This window comes from Macrotis lagotis, chromosome X (genome assembly GCF_037893015.1).
Source record: "Macrotis lagotis isolate mMagLag1 chromosome X, bilby.v1.9.chrom.fasta, whole genome shotgun sequence".
NCBI lineage: Eukaryota > Metazoa > Chordata > Mammalia > Peramelemorphia > Peramelidae > Macrotis > Macrotis lagotis.
Genome location: NC_133666.1, coordinates 239,669,390 through 239,681,245, shown reverse-complemented (window position 1 = coordinate 239,681,245; position 11,856 = coordinate 239,669,390). Strand labels below are relative to the sequence as shown.

The 11,856-nt window shown below is 39.0% G+C and overlaps 1 protein-coding gene across 2 annotated transcripts in view; it reads left to right on the top strand.

The window, feature by feature from the left end:
• Positions 1 to 1,928: 1,928 nt before the first annotated feature.
• Positions 1,929 to 11,856, top strand: part of CCDC125 (coiled-coil domain containing 125) — an 87,340-nt gene continuing 77,412 nt past the window's right edge. For both annotated transcript variants that reach the window (XM_074200039.1, XM_074200037.1), the window contains exon 1: positions 1,929 to 2,018. The gene's annotated coding sequence lies outside the window, so the exon portion shown is untranslated. The remainder of the gene's footprint in view (positions 2,019 to 11,856) is intronic.

The window sequence follows — 11,856 nt, the reverse complement described above, 5'->3', positions numbered from 1 at the left end:
TGTTCTGAGACTACTCTCCATCACTTTGCCAAGTCAAAACATCTTGTCTGGTCATCACTCCCTTAAAACTATTACCTTCCCTTATGGGAATGTAAGCAGGGACTGTCATGTTTTTAAGTTATAGTTGTTAGGTGAGAAGAGTTTCCTTCACCAGTGAAATCAAAACAAATGCAAGAAATTGTATGAAGTGCTGAGGATCCAAAAATCAGAAGCTCACACTCTTTATTATTACAACTCTGTTGTAGAACTTCAAGGCCCACCATTATCACTTTTCTGGCTTGATCATCTTATTCCCCATAAATGAAACTACTACATTATCCCTCCAAGCCCTCCTCCTGACTTATGTTAATAGCTTTGCAGAAAATAGTCTGGTCACCTTCACTGAATTTCTACCAATCTATCACCCCCCCCATGATGCCCCTTAAAATAGAAGCACATGATCAGAATCTCAGAGTTGGTTTGGATGGCCTCGACTCTCCTGGTTGAATCAATATATGAAAAAGATATCTTCAGCTCTACCTAACAAACTCTTGATCCATCCTTTGCTTGAAGACTGGCAGGACTTCACCTGGCAGCTAATGTATTTATTGTTTAATACTGGTATCTTCTATGATGAGTTGCTTTTTTTGTCTTGCCTCCATTCTGGAACATAAGTTCTATGATGGTAGAGATTATCATGTCTAGCACAAATTTTGTATTTTTCCCAGAACTAGCATAGTACTGTGCACATGATAGGTAGACAATAAATATTGATTAGCTGTTGAATGTCAAAAATGTCATGTGGTATTTGGGGGTTGGGTAGGAAGGTGCTGATGGGGATCAGGGAAAGGGAAGTAAACCCTGATGGATTCCTACCTCCTTCCCCAGTGGTGGTGTTCAGGAATGTCCCATTCTGCATGAACCCATTTTGGGTTTTCTTCAGTTTCCTCCAATGGCATCATTAAAAATAAACTGGTTTAGGGGCAGTGGATAGAGCACTGGCCCTGGAGTCAGTGACCTCAGACACTTAATAATTACCTAGCTGTGTGACCTTGGGCAAGCCACTTAACCCTATTGCCTTGCAAAAACCTAAAAAAAAAATAAAAATAAACTGGTATTACCATCCCCCAAACTAGGGGTTCTTAGTGACCCCTTCATCTGGCCCAACATCCAAACACCATTATTTTGCAGATGGAGATACTAAGGTTCTGAGTCCTTGGTTAACATACCTAAGATCACACAGATCCCAATCCATGGCATTTCCTATAGTGTGACCTGCACACAACAGGCCCGCATCTAAATTCTGCCCCTCTAAAGACCAGTCTACTACAAAGCTTGGTGTAATTAGAGCCCATATTGTTTTCCATCCTATCCAAACTCCCCAAATACTCAGCTGTATCTCAACTGTTGTGACATTGCAACTAGAAGTTTCATGAGTGTGGATCTTGACCCCATCCTTTCCCCTGTGGTCCTGGGGCATGGACACCCAGTACGGGTAACCTGGACTGGGCACCACATGTTCCAAGAATCACAGGTGGAGCACGAGTGACAGACAAGGCCTTGCACCTCTGAGGTGCCCTTTGCTTAGCTTAATGGTGAATCTTATTCCCCAGCATTTAGCGCGGAAGCCTGGAGTTCCCTTGTTTAGGGGGTCCACTGTTGTGCTTCCTCCCTCGGCCTCCTAGCTCCGCTACCTCGGTCCCCCTCGGCTCCCCAGAGCCTGATGTGCCCCTGAAGGAAGGAAGCCAGGGCAGGAGGGCGGGCAGGAAAACGGGAGAGGAAGCTGTGCGCACACCCTCTGGGGCAACCCGGGAGTCAATCTTCCTGCCACCTCACCTCGCCTGGCCTTGCCCCACGTCCTGGAGCTCCGGAGGCTGAGGGCGCTGGGCTAGCAGGGGTACCTCCGGGGGGCTCGGCGCAAAGGGGCCCCTGGCCCAGGGTGGGTAGCCCCCGGGCAGCGCTACAAGAGCCACAGCCAAGCCGGCCTTGGCACCGCTTCCCCAGGACCTGCGGGCGGGGGCCGATCCGTGCGTGGCCAGGTGAGTGGGCCGGGAAGCCGGGCAGGCGGGGGGCACTCAGCCTCCTCGACCTCCCGGACGCTGGTTGTGGTGGGCTGAGTATGGGAGTGGAGCTATGCCAGGGCTTGGCCCTGGCCAGGTGGGAGCCCGAGGAAGTGAGGCCGGGAGCAGAGGGAGGAGGGATCCCAGGAAAGGGGCCTGCTGGACCAGGTTGAGGTATAGGCGGGTCCGCCTCCCCACTCCGGTTTCCCAGGTTAAAGGAGCCTCGGTGAGAACGTGGGGGGCGGGGGACCTCTCTTTTCAACTTCTCAAATTTAAGAATCGCCATGGAGCGGATGAATTGGCAGCTCTGCTTCTGAAGGCGCCCGCCGGAGACCTTTGGGAGGCTGTGTTGCTAAGCTCCAAAGTTTGATCGGGGTAGCTGCTTGCTTCTTCCCTAGAAGTGGTCAGGGAGCAGAAATATTCTTTTTTCTTTTTATTTATAACATTTTCATCTGTTGGATATCCCTCTTAAGAAGGCAATAGCAGCGGCTCCAGCCCATAAAATAAAATGGAAATTTTTGTTGTTTCCTCCATTAGACTGTAAGCTATTTGACAGCAAGGGCTTTGTTTGAATCCTCAGCCCTTAGCATTGAGCTAGCAATAGGAGGAGCGTAAATAAATACCTGACTGCTATTTAAGACCTTCCCAATTTGGCTCCAGTCCTCCTTGACAGCTTTATTTCGAATGACTGCCCCTTCCACAGGTTACCAGTACATCTAAAAAAGGGCTGCTCCAGTCCCTTTGTGAAAACTGGCAAGTTGTCTGTCCTCTGGTCCAGGAATGCACACACCCCCTTTTTCAGTTTTTCAGAATTCTCTTCCTTCCAAGAAAACTTCCTTAAAGGCATCATTTCCTCCACAAAGTCTTCACTGATCCTTGCAACACAAAATGCTTTTCCCAGAAATTTTTTTTTTTAGGTTTTTGCAAGGCAAATTGGGTTAAGTGGCTTGCCCAAGGCCACACAGCTAGGGCATTATTAAGTGTCTGAGACCGAATTTGAACCCAGGTACTCCTGACTCCAAGCCAGTGTTTTATTCACTACACCACCTAGCTGCCCCTCCCAGAAAATTTTTTAAGAATAGTTTTGATCTGATCTTCCCCAATATACTCAACTCTCATACATAGTTTGGGGCAGCTAGATGTTGCAGTGGCCTGGAGTCAGGAGGATATGAGTTCGAATCCAGCCTCAGATGCTTGACACAAACTGTGTGACCTTGAGCAAGTCACTTAATTCTGATTGCCTCACACCCAGGGTCATCTCCAGTTGTCCTGATTCCTATCTATCCACTGGACCCAGATGATTCTGGGGGAGAAAACAAGGCAGGTAATTTGGCACAGCAACCCCTCACTGAAATCCAAAGCATGTGCTTGTCATGGCATCACCTCTCTGATGTCATGGTTTTCTTCAATAAGGAAGGACAAATATCATCATCATATATATGCTTTACATATATATTGTATACATATGGTTTCTTCCCCTAGAAGAATGTTACCTTGATTGAAGGACAGTATCATATGTCTTTAAAGCCCCATTGCCTTGCACATAGTAAACACTATATTGATTCAACTGGTATTTCTTTTTATGTAGAAGTATCCTTAAATAGTTTTCAAAATATGTATATGAAATACCCTTCATTCTATCTCCCAAATTCCTGGAGAATTTTGGTAAGGATGATACAGTGCAACATGGTGTCACAGTTGCAGATATGAAATGTTAGTGTAACTACAGGAACAATTTAAGTATGTATTTGTTACAAGTTTGATCATTTGACTAGACATCTCCTGATTTGTAAATATGTCAAAAATTGCTCTCTAAAAGGCCAGTATTTCCTTGTTCTATAAGATCCATGAAAAAAGATGAAAAATGACTTGAATTCTACTACAATCTTATGGGCCCAGAGCAGCTTGTGCCTTGAATTGTTGTTGATTATCCTATTAAGTGTCTGTTGTATATCTCATCTCAGCACTGACGAGAGGCAATATTTAGTTAAGAAGCAGTACCTTTCTAGTGAAGTTCACAGTTTAATATTAGAGGACTGACTCCTTAGAAGGAAATTAGTACAGATCAACCATGGTGCAACAGGCAATTGTTACATAGTATTTCAAAGAGTTGTAGGTAAAATTGTGAAGTTGTTTTTGGGTGTGTATGTCTTTCAGCACTCCTCTCCCTCTCTCTTTGATACCCTCAACCTTGACCTCCTTGAACCAGTGCCCTATTCTACTCTAGATTTGTTTAGATCTCTGAACTATGGTAGCCCTTGCTTGGGACCTTTTGGAGTTCTTTTCTCTTAATAATACTACTTGTCCTCTCTTTTATTCCATCAAATTTTGCTTTCTGTCACTCACCCTGATCATCTAAATTTGTATTAATCAATAAAAAGTTACCCTTTCAGATCATAATTTTTGTTCCTTTTTAAACAGGGCCAAGAGGATCTTCAAAGGAATAAGTTAGAGACTCAAACAGTTGGAAGGACTTTAGAAATCATCTAATCCTTCCCACCCCCCAACATCTAGACCTCTATTTAAACAAAATATTGCCTCATAGGTTTGGCCATTCCATTTCTTAACAACTCTGATAGAAAGTTCTTTATTTTGAAGTGAAATAGTTCTTCCCTAAATTTTCTGTCATTCCATATACCATAACAGACATGTGGGGGTTACTTTGGAGTACTTCTCAAATCATGCAGTCTTATAATAGGGCAGCATGGTGTCATGAATCAAAGTCTAGTCTTAGAGTCAGCAAAATCTCAATCCTGGTTTCTGCCTCTGAGGAAGCCTGGCTGTATGATCCTGGACAAGTCTCTTAATCTTCAAGTACCCTGGGCAACCCTCCAAGACAAGTTGCAGAACAGATGCAGATCTGCATTTGTTAAATGAATGAAAAAACATTCATTAAGAGGTGACTATGCTAAGTAGCATCCTAAATGCTGTGAAACAAGTGAAAAGTTTCCACTCTCAAGAAGCTTACATTTTAATAGGGGAGACAATGTATCTTGGTCTGGAAAGTTACAGGGACAGCAGGGAACGGAGTCTTAGGCCAAAAAAATTGATATGTCCAATCTTAGAATGATGGTGTGGATTTCATAACTGTTTCTCAGAGTTAGAGGTAGAAATCAGTGCAGAAGACTTCTGACAAAGGGTGTGGGAGTAAGGGGAGGGAGCAGAGCATGACGATAGTTGGAGTGCTTGAGTCAAGTTGGTTTTTGGACCTAATATCAAGGAGAGAAAGAATGCCTGCAGGTCTGCCTAAAATAGTGGGCAAGAGAGTTTCCTCCTTATTAAGAATTCCTTATTCCAATGAAGTGATAAACTTGATAGGAAAAGTAAGGAATGTCATTTGAGTAGTGTAGAACATGAATTTGTATATATAGTTGTGAGCTTATAATATAAATATGTCCCACTTAGGTTACTTCCTTTTCATAAGGGCAGATGGTCCTGGGAACCTTATTTCTTTCTACTACTGTTACTGCTGTACTATCCTTTTCCCTCTTGCCCCTTCAGTAGTTATGACACAAACACACAGATTCACGTATACTAGAACCAACTGATAACGTTCTTGAGAGCTGATAAATTTTCATTGATCAAAAGCTATAAATCAGGGTTTAATTGCTTTATTAATTTTTCTGAACTTAAGAAAATGGTCTAGAAAATGTTAATAATACAAATTAAACTTAAGTGTGCCCAGCATACACTTCCCCCCCCACCAAGGGCCCATGGTTAAACATTAACCAACATACCCTTGCAAGCATTCCATCTTCATCTAGGCTCCAATTCTGAAACTTTGATTCCCTATTCAAAGGCCCTGTCTGCTTTGGACTCTTGAGTCTACTGCCTTCTCCCAGAGACTCCACACATATCACTTCCTTAGGCAAGTTTTTTCACCTGTAAAAACAGGATATAATAATACCTATCCTACAAGGCTGCTGGGGGTATTAAATGAAATAATATGCATAGAGTTCTAAAAATTTTAAGCATTTCACATAAATAATAATTATTATAGATAATATGGTTTTTAATATAGCATATGCACTCCATCCCCAATGCACTTCATGTAAAAAAAGATTTATTTTATTTATTTATTTATTTATTTATTTTTGCAAGGCAATGGGATTAAGCGGCTTGCCCAAGACCACAGAGCTAGGTAATTATTAAGTGTCTGAGGTCAGATTTGAACCCAGGTACTCCTGATTCCAGGGCTGGTGCTGTGCCACCTAGCCCCCCCAAGGATTTACTTTTAAGAGTATCAAAAGTCAATTTTGGAAATACATTAATCTGAAGTTAGTGTTTATGAGTAGAAATGATTGAATTGAATTTTTTATATGAGTAACAAATTCCAAAAAGAAAGTGGCTGATGTCCTGTCAAGTGTTCTCAATTAAAAATAATAATGTTCATTCCCTTTTATTACATTTTCCCTTTTTTAAAGTTCTTTATTGTTGTGTTGTCCCTCCCCCCCCCTTTTTAAATCATTGTGATACACTCTCTCACTTTATTTAATACAGATTGTTGTTGTTCAGTCATTTCAGTTGTGTCCCATTTGGGATTTTCTTGGTAAAGATACTGGAGTGTTTTCCCACTCAGATGAGGAACATGAGGCAAATATGGTTAAATGACTTGTCAAGGGGCCACACTATCTAAGGATTTCAAGTTTGGCATGCCATCCACTGTGCCACTTGGCTGCCTTGTTACAGATAAATATTGTTAAACAAAACCAATTAAAACTTCAGCCATGTCTGAAAACATATACCCCCATTCCATACTTGTTATCTATCTACCTCTTTTCTCCTGAGAGGCAGGAGCCATGCTTTAACAATAGTGTAACTTTTCAATTCAACTGAAAATTTGAAGTCTTACTTCATACTTCAAGGATCCATGATTTCATCAGTGTGGGGACTCTTACCATAGATCATAACTCTATCAGGCCTGCATATAGATCATTTGGTGAATTATTGTGACCAAAATATTTCATTATTTCACTACCTTTTAGGGAACCTTCTGGTGATTAACCTCTGAACTTTTCCTAGACTGCTCCTCAGAAAGTAGGCCCTGCCAGTACTTGTACATCCTTGTATAGAATTCTAGTACCCAGGCTCAGTCAAATATAACTTTTAAATATATGTATTTGTTTTTCAATGTAGAATGCCATAGGAAGAATTTCAGATAGTATTAATGAACACCAATTTTTTTGGAAGATATATAAAAATATCTTATTTCAAAAGAAAGAACTATAAAATTAAAATTTATCTTTTTATTGCTAAATTATATAGTAATTTGGGTTAAAATATGGTAATTCCTTAGCACATAGTCATTTACTTAATATTTCAGTTACATTTAATACATAAAAATAATTTAATCTTTCATTCAACTTTATCACATACTAAGAACTTTCATTTATATCACTTCATTTGATCATCATAGGAAGCAGGTAGCTTGGGGGGAAATACCCAACCCAAACTATCTTATATTTATAATAATATGTACATATACATTCTCCACCAACAAAATGTCAGCTTCTTTAAAGTCAGTAATTCATTTTTATTGTTGTATTCTTAGGGCCTGGCATACTTAAATGTTTGTTGATTGGTTGGTGTGTGATGTGTCTTTATAACAAAATGGAAAGGGAAAGGAATCAACACATTACAAAGTACTTTGCAAATATTATCTCATTGTTTACTTACAACAACCCTGGGAAGTAGGTGCCATTATTATCCTCATTTTGAGGTTGGGAAAACTGAGGCAGACAGAGTTTAAGTGACTTATTTGGAGTTGGAAAGTTAGGAAGCATCTGAGACCACCTTGGAACATGTCTCCTTCACATTAGGACCAGTGCTGTATTCAATGAACTACTTATCTTGCCTGTGCATATGAATAAAGTTGCATGAGGGGAAAAGTAGGTGATGATGTCATTAACAAATACTTTTGACATTTTGTTTCAGTTAAATAAATTCAGTGAATATCTGTTCTGGTATTCAAAGTTGAAAATTATTTAAGCTGTCTGAAAGCTAGCTTCTGCTGCCCCTTTTTTTCCTTTTTTTTATTAAAGATATTATTTGAGTTTTATAATTTTCCCCCCAATCTTACTCCCCCCCCCACAGAAAGCAATCTGTCAGTCTTTATTTTGTTTCCATGTTGTACATTGATCCAAATTGAGTGTGATGACAGAGAAATCTTAAGGAAGAGACAAAAAGTCTAAGAAATAACAAGATCAGACAATAAGATATCTATTTTTTTCTAAATTAAAGGGAATAGTCTTTGAACTTTGTTCAAACTCCACAGTTCTTTATCTGGATACAGATGGTATTCTCCATTGCAGACAGCCCCAAATTGTCCATGATTGTTGCACTGATGGAATGAGTGAGTCCCTCAAGGTTGATCATCACCCCCATGTTGCTGTTAGGGTGCACAGTGTTTTTCTGGTTCTGCTCATCTCACTCAGCACCAGTTCGTGCAAATCCCTCCAGGCTTCCCTGAATTCCTGTCCCTCCTGGTTTCTAATAGAACAATAGTGTTCCATGACATACACAGTTTGCTAAGCCATTCCCCAATTGAAGGACATTTACTTGATTTCCAATTCTTTGTCACCACAAACAGGGCTGTCATGAATATTTTTGTACAAGTGATGTTTTTACCCTTTTTCATCATCTCTTCAGGGTATTGACCCAGTAGTGGTATTGCTGGGTCAAAGGGTATGCTCATTTTTGTAGTCCTTTGGGTGTAGTTCCAAATTTCTCTCCAGAAAGGTTGGATGAGTTCACAGCTCCACCAACAGTGTAATAGTGTCCCAGATTTCCCACAACCCTTCCAATAATGATCATTATCCTTTCTGATCATATTGGCCAGTCTGAGAAGTGTGAGGTGGTACCTCAGAAAAGCTTTAATTTGCATTTCTCTAATAATTAATGATTTAGAGAAGTTTTTCATATGACTATGGATTGCTTTGATCTCCTCATCTGTAAATTGCCTTTGCATATCCTTTGACCATTTGTCAATTGGGGATTGGCTTTTTTTTAAAAAATATGATTCAGTTCTCTGTATATTTTTAGAAATGAGTCATTTGTCAGAATCATTAGTTGTAAAGATTGCTTCCCAATTTACTACACTTCTTTTGATCTTGGTTACTAGTGGCTTTATTTGTGCAAAAGCCTTTTAATTTAATGTAAACAAACCTATCTAGTTTGTTTTTAGTGATGTTTTCCATCTCTTCCTTAGTCATAAACTGTTCCCCTTTCCATAGATCTGACAGGTAGACTAGTCCTTGATCTTCTAATGTGCTTATAGTATTGTTTTTTATGTCTATGTCCTGTAACCATTTGGATCTTATCTTGGTAAAGGGTGTGAGGTGTTGGTCTACTCTAAGTTTCTTCCATACCGACTTCCAATCTTCTCAGCAGTTTTTATCAAAGAGAGAGTTTTTATCCCAATAGCTGGACTCTTTGGGTCTATGAAACAGTTCTGCTGCCCTTCTAAGAAAACTTTTACAGTTGTTCCTGTCCATGGGACATATTTTATATTCTCATTATATTTAAATAAAGTGTAATATTTGGTATATGTTTTCAAATTAACTAATTAACTTTTAAAATGTTAAGCACAATTTAGTTTATTAATATTTTTAGTTATTTAAAATGACATACCAGGTTTTTAAACAATGTATAACACAATATAATGCTGGTTTTAATGAGCTCTACCAATATTCACAAGTAGTCCACATTGCAACTGATTTTTATATTATTGGTTATAATTTTGACTGCAATGCAATAATATATGCAAAAGTGTTTTATAAACTGTAAAGATATAATCAGAGTAAAAGGCGTTATTTGTCCAATAATGTAGGACAATCTCAGCTTTTACAAAGAGGTTATGTTCCAATAAAAAAATGAAACTGACTGCTATAGAATTATAATGAACAAAGTTAGCCCCAGAAATGAAAGTACCTATTTTCCTTCACTTAAGTGCTGGGAAATTATAGGGATGGAATGCTTCATATATATAGTCATTAAAATTATAGTCAATGTGCAGATTTTGTTGAATGATTTTTTTCTTTAAAAAGTCTTACAAGGTGGGGGTGGCTAGGTGGCGCAGTGTATAGAGCACTGGCCCTGGAGTCAGGAGTACCTGAGTTCAAATCCAGTCTCAGACACTTAATAATTACCTAGCTGTGTGGCCTTGGGCAAGCCACTTAACACCATTGCCTTGCAAAAACTAAAAAAAAAAAATCTTACAACAAAAGGTATCAACAAAACACTTAATTAAAAAATTTTTTAAAGTTTTTCTAGAAGTATATTTATATGCAAATTATTTGAATCTCGGAACACATTTTCCCTTTGAAATGGTATTATAAATAACAACAAAAAGAATCTTCCTTACACCTATAAATTCAATAGTGCAGGCACCATGCTAGGCATAAGAATACAAAGTAAGACCAATAAACCTTGTCTTCAAGGAGCTTACCTTCTATGGAGGCTGAGACATACACAATGAATTCAAACTATACATCAAGTAATTATAAGAGGAAGAGAGTACTTATATATGCAGGGTTCAAGAAAGACTTCCTCAAGGAGCTGATACTTGATCTATATGGGGCACACAATTTGGTGTGTGATTGAGATGAAGAGAGGCATGAGATGGAATATCATGAGTGGAGAACAACTAGAAGCAAGTCTGGAGCAGAAAGTAGAGAAAGAGAAAAAGTAAGGTATATAGTAAAGGGCTTTGAATGTATTTGCTCCTGTAGATCTTGGGAGTCATTGGAGTTTATTGATGGGGAGGGGGGGAGTGGAATGAAGTGTCCTGATTGGGGTGAGGTGACAAGATTGGGCCTAAGCTTTTAGGAAAATCACTTTAGTGACTAAATGGAGGGTGGGAAAGACTTGAATTTGGCAGATCCATTGTTGATGGTTTTTAGCATGTCCATTTCTATAAACTATATCTGTTCTATACCTAGACCAGAGGTCCTACCTGGAAAGATGTGGAGGTGTATTGTAGCAGACTTTAAATGCCAGATTTTGAGTTTATTTTTTATCCTAGAGGAAGCCTAGAAGCTGTTTTTTTTTTAAAGTAAGACAGGAGAGAGACTGGCATATCAGATCTGTTTTTTATAAATATCAATTTGGCATTACATGAAGCATGGATTGAAAAGGGAAGATAATGAAATGAAATCAAAATAGGGAAAACAATTATGTGGCTATTGTGATAATCCAGGTGATAAATTATAAGGTTTTGGACTAAGATGAAAGTTTAAAATGGAGAGAAATATAAGTGATATGGATGTAGCTTCAACAAGAATTGGCAACTGATTGAAAGTGGGGATTGAGAGTAAAGGAAGAATCAATTATTCCTATTGTGAACCTAAGTAACCATAGTGGAGCTGCTAACAATTTAGAGAATTACAGATTGGGTTAGGTTGGGGAAGGAAGGAAATTTGAATTCTGTTTTAGATATGTTGAATTTAAGATGTTTTAAGACTTATTCAAAATGGGACTAAAATGCTACACAAATATCTGTTATTTTCTAAGGCCATGATAATAAAACAAATGTCTACTAATCCCTGGGGATAGAAAAGAGACTAAAGACAGTCCCTGCCCTCAAGGACTTTACAATCTAACAGAGGGAAACACAATGCAAACAAATATATACAAAATGAACTATATGCAAGATAAATAGGAAATAATTAACAAAGGAAAGGCACTGGAATTAAAAGGAGTTGGGGAAGGCTTCCTATGGAATGTGGAATTTTTGTTGTCGAGTACTATCCAACTCTTTGTGTTCCCCTATTTTTGACCCTATGGCAAATATTCTGGAGTGGTTTGCCATTTCCTTCTC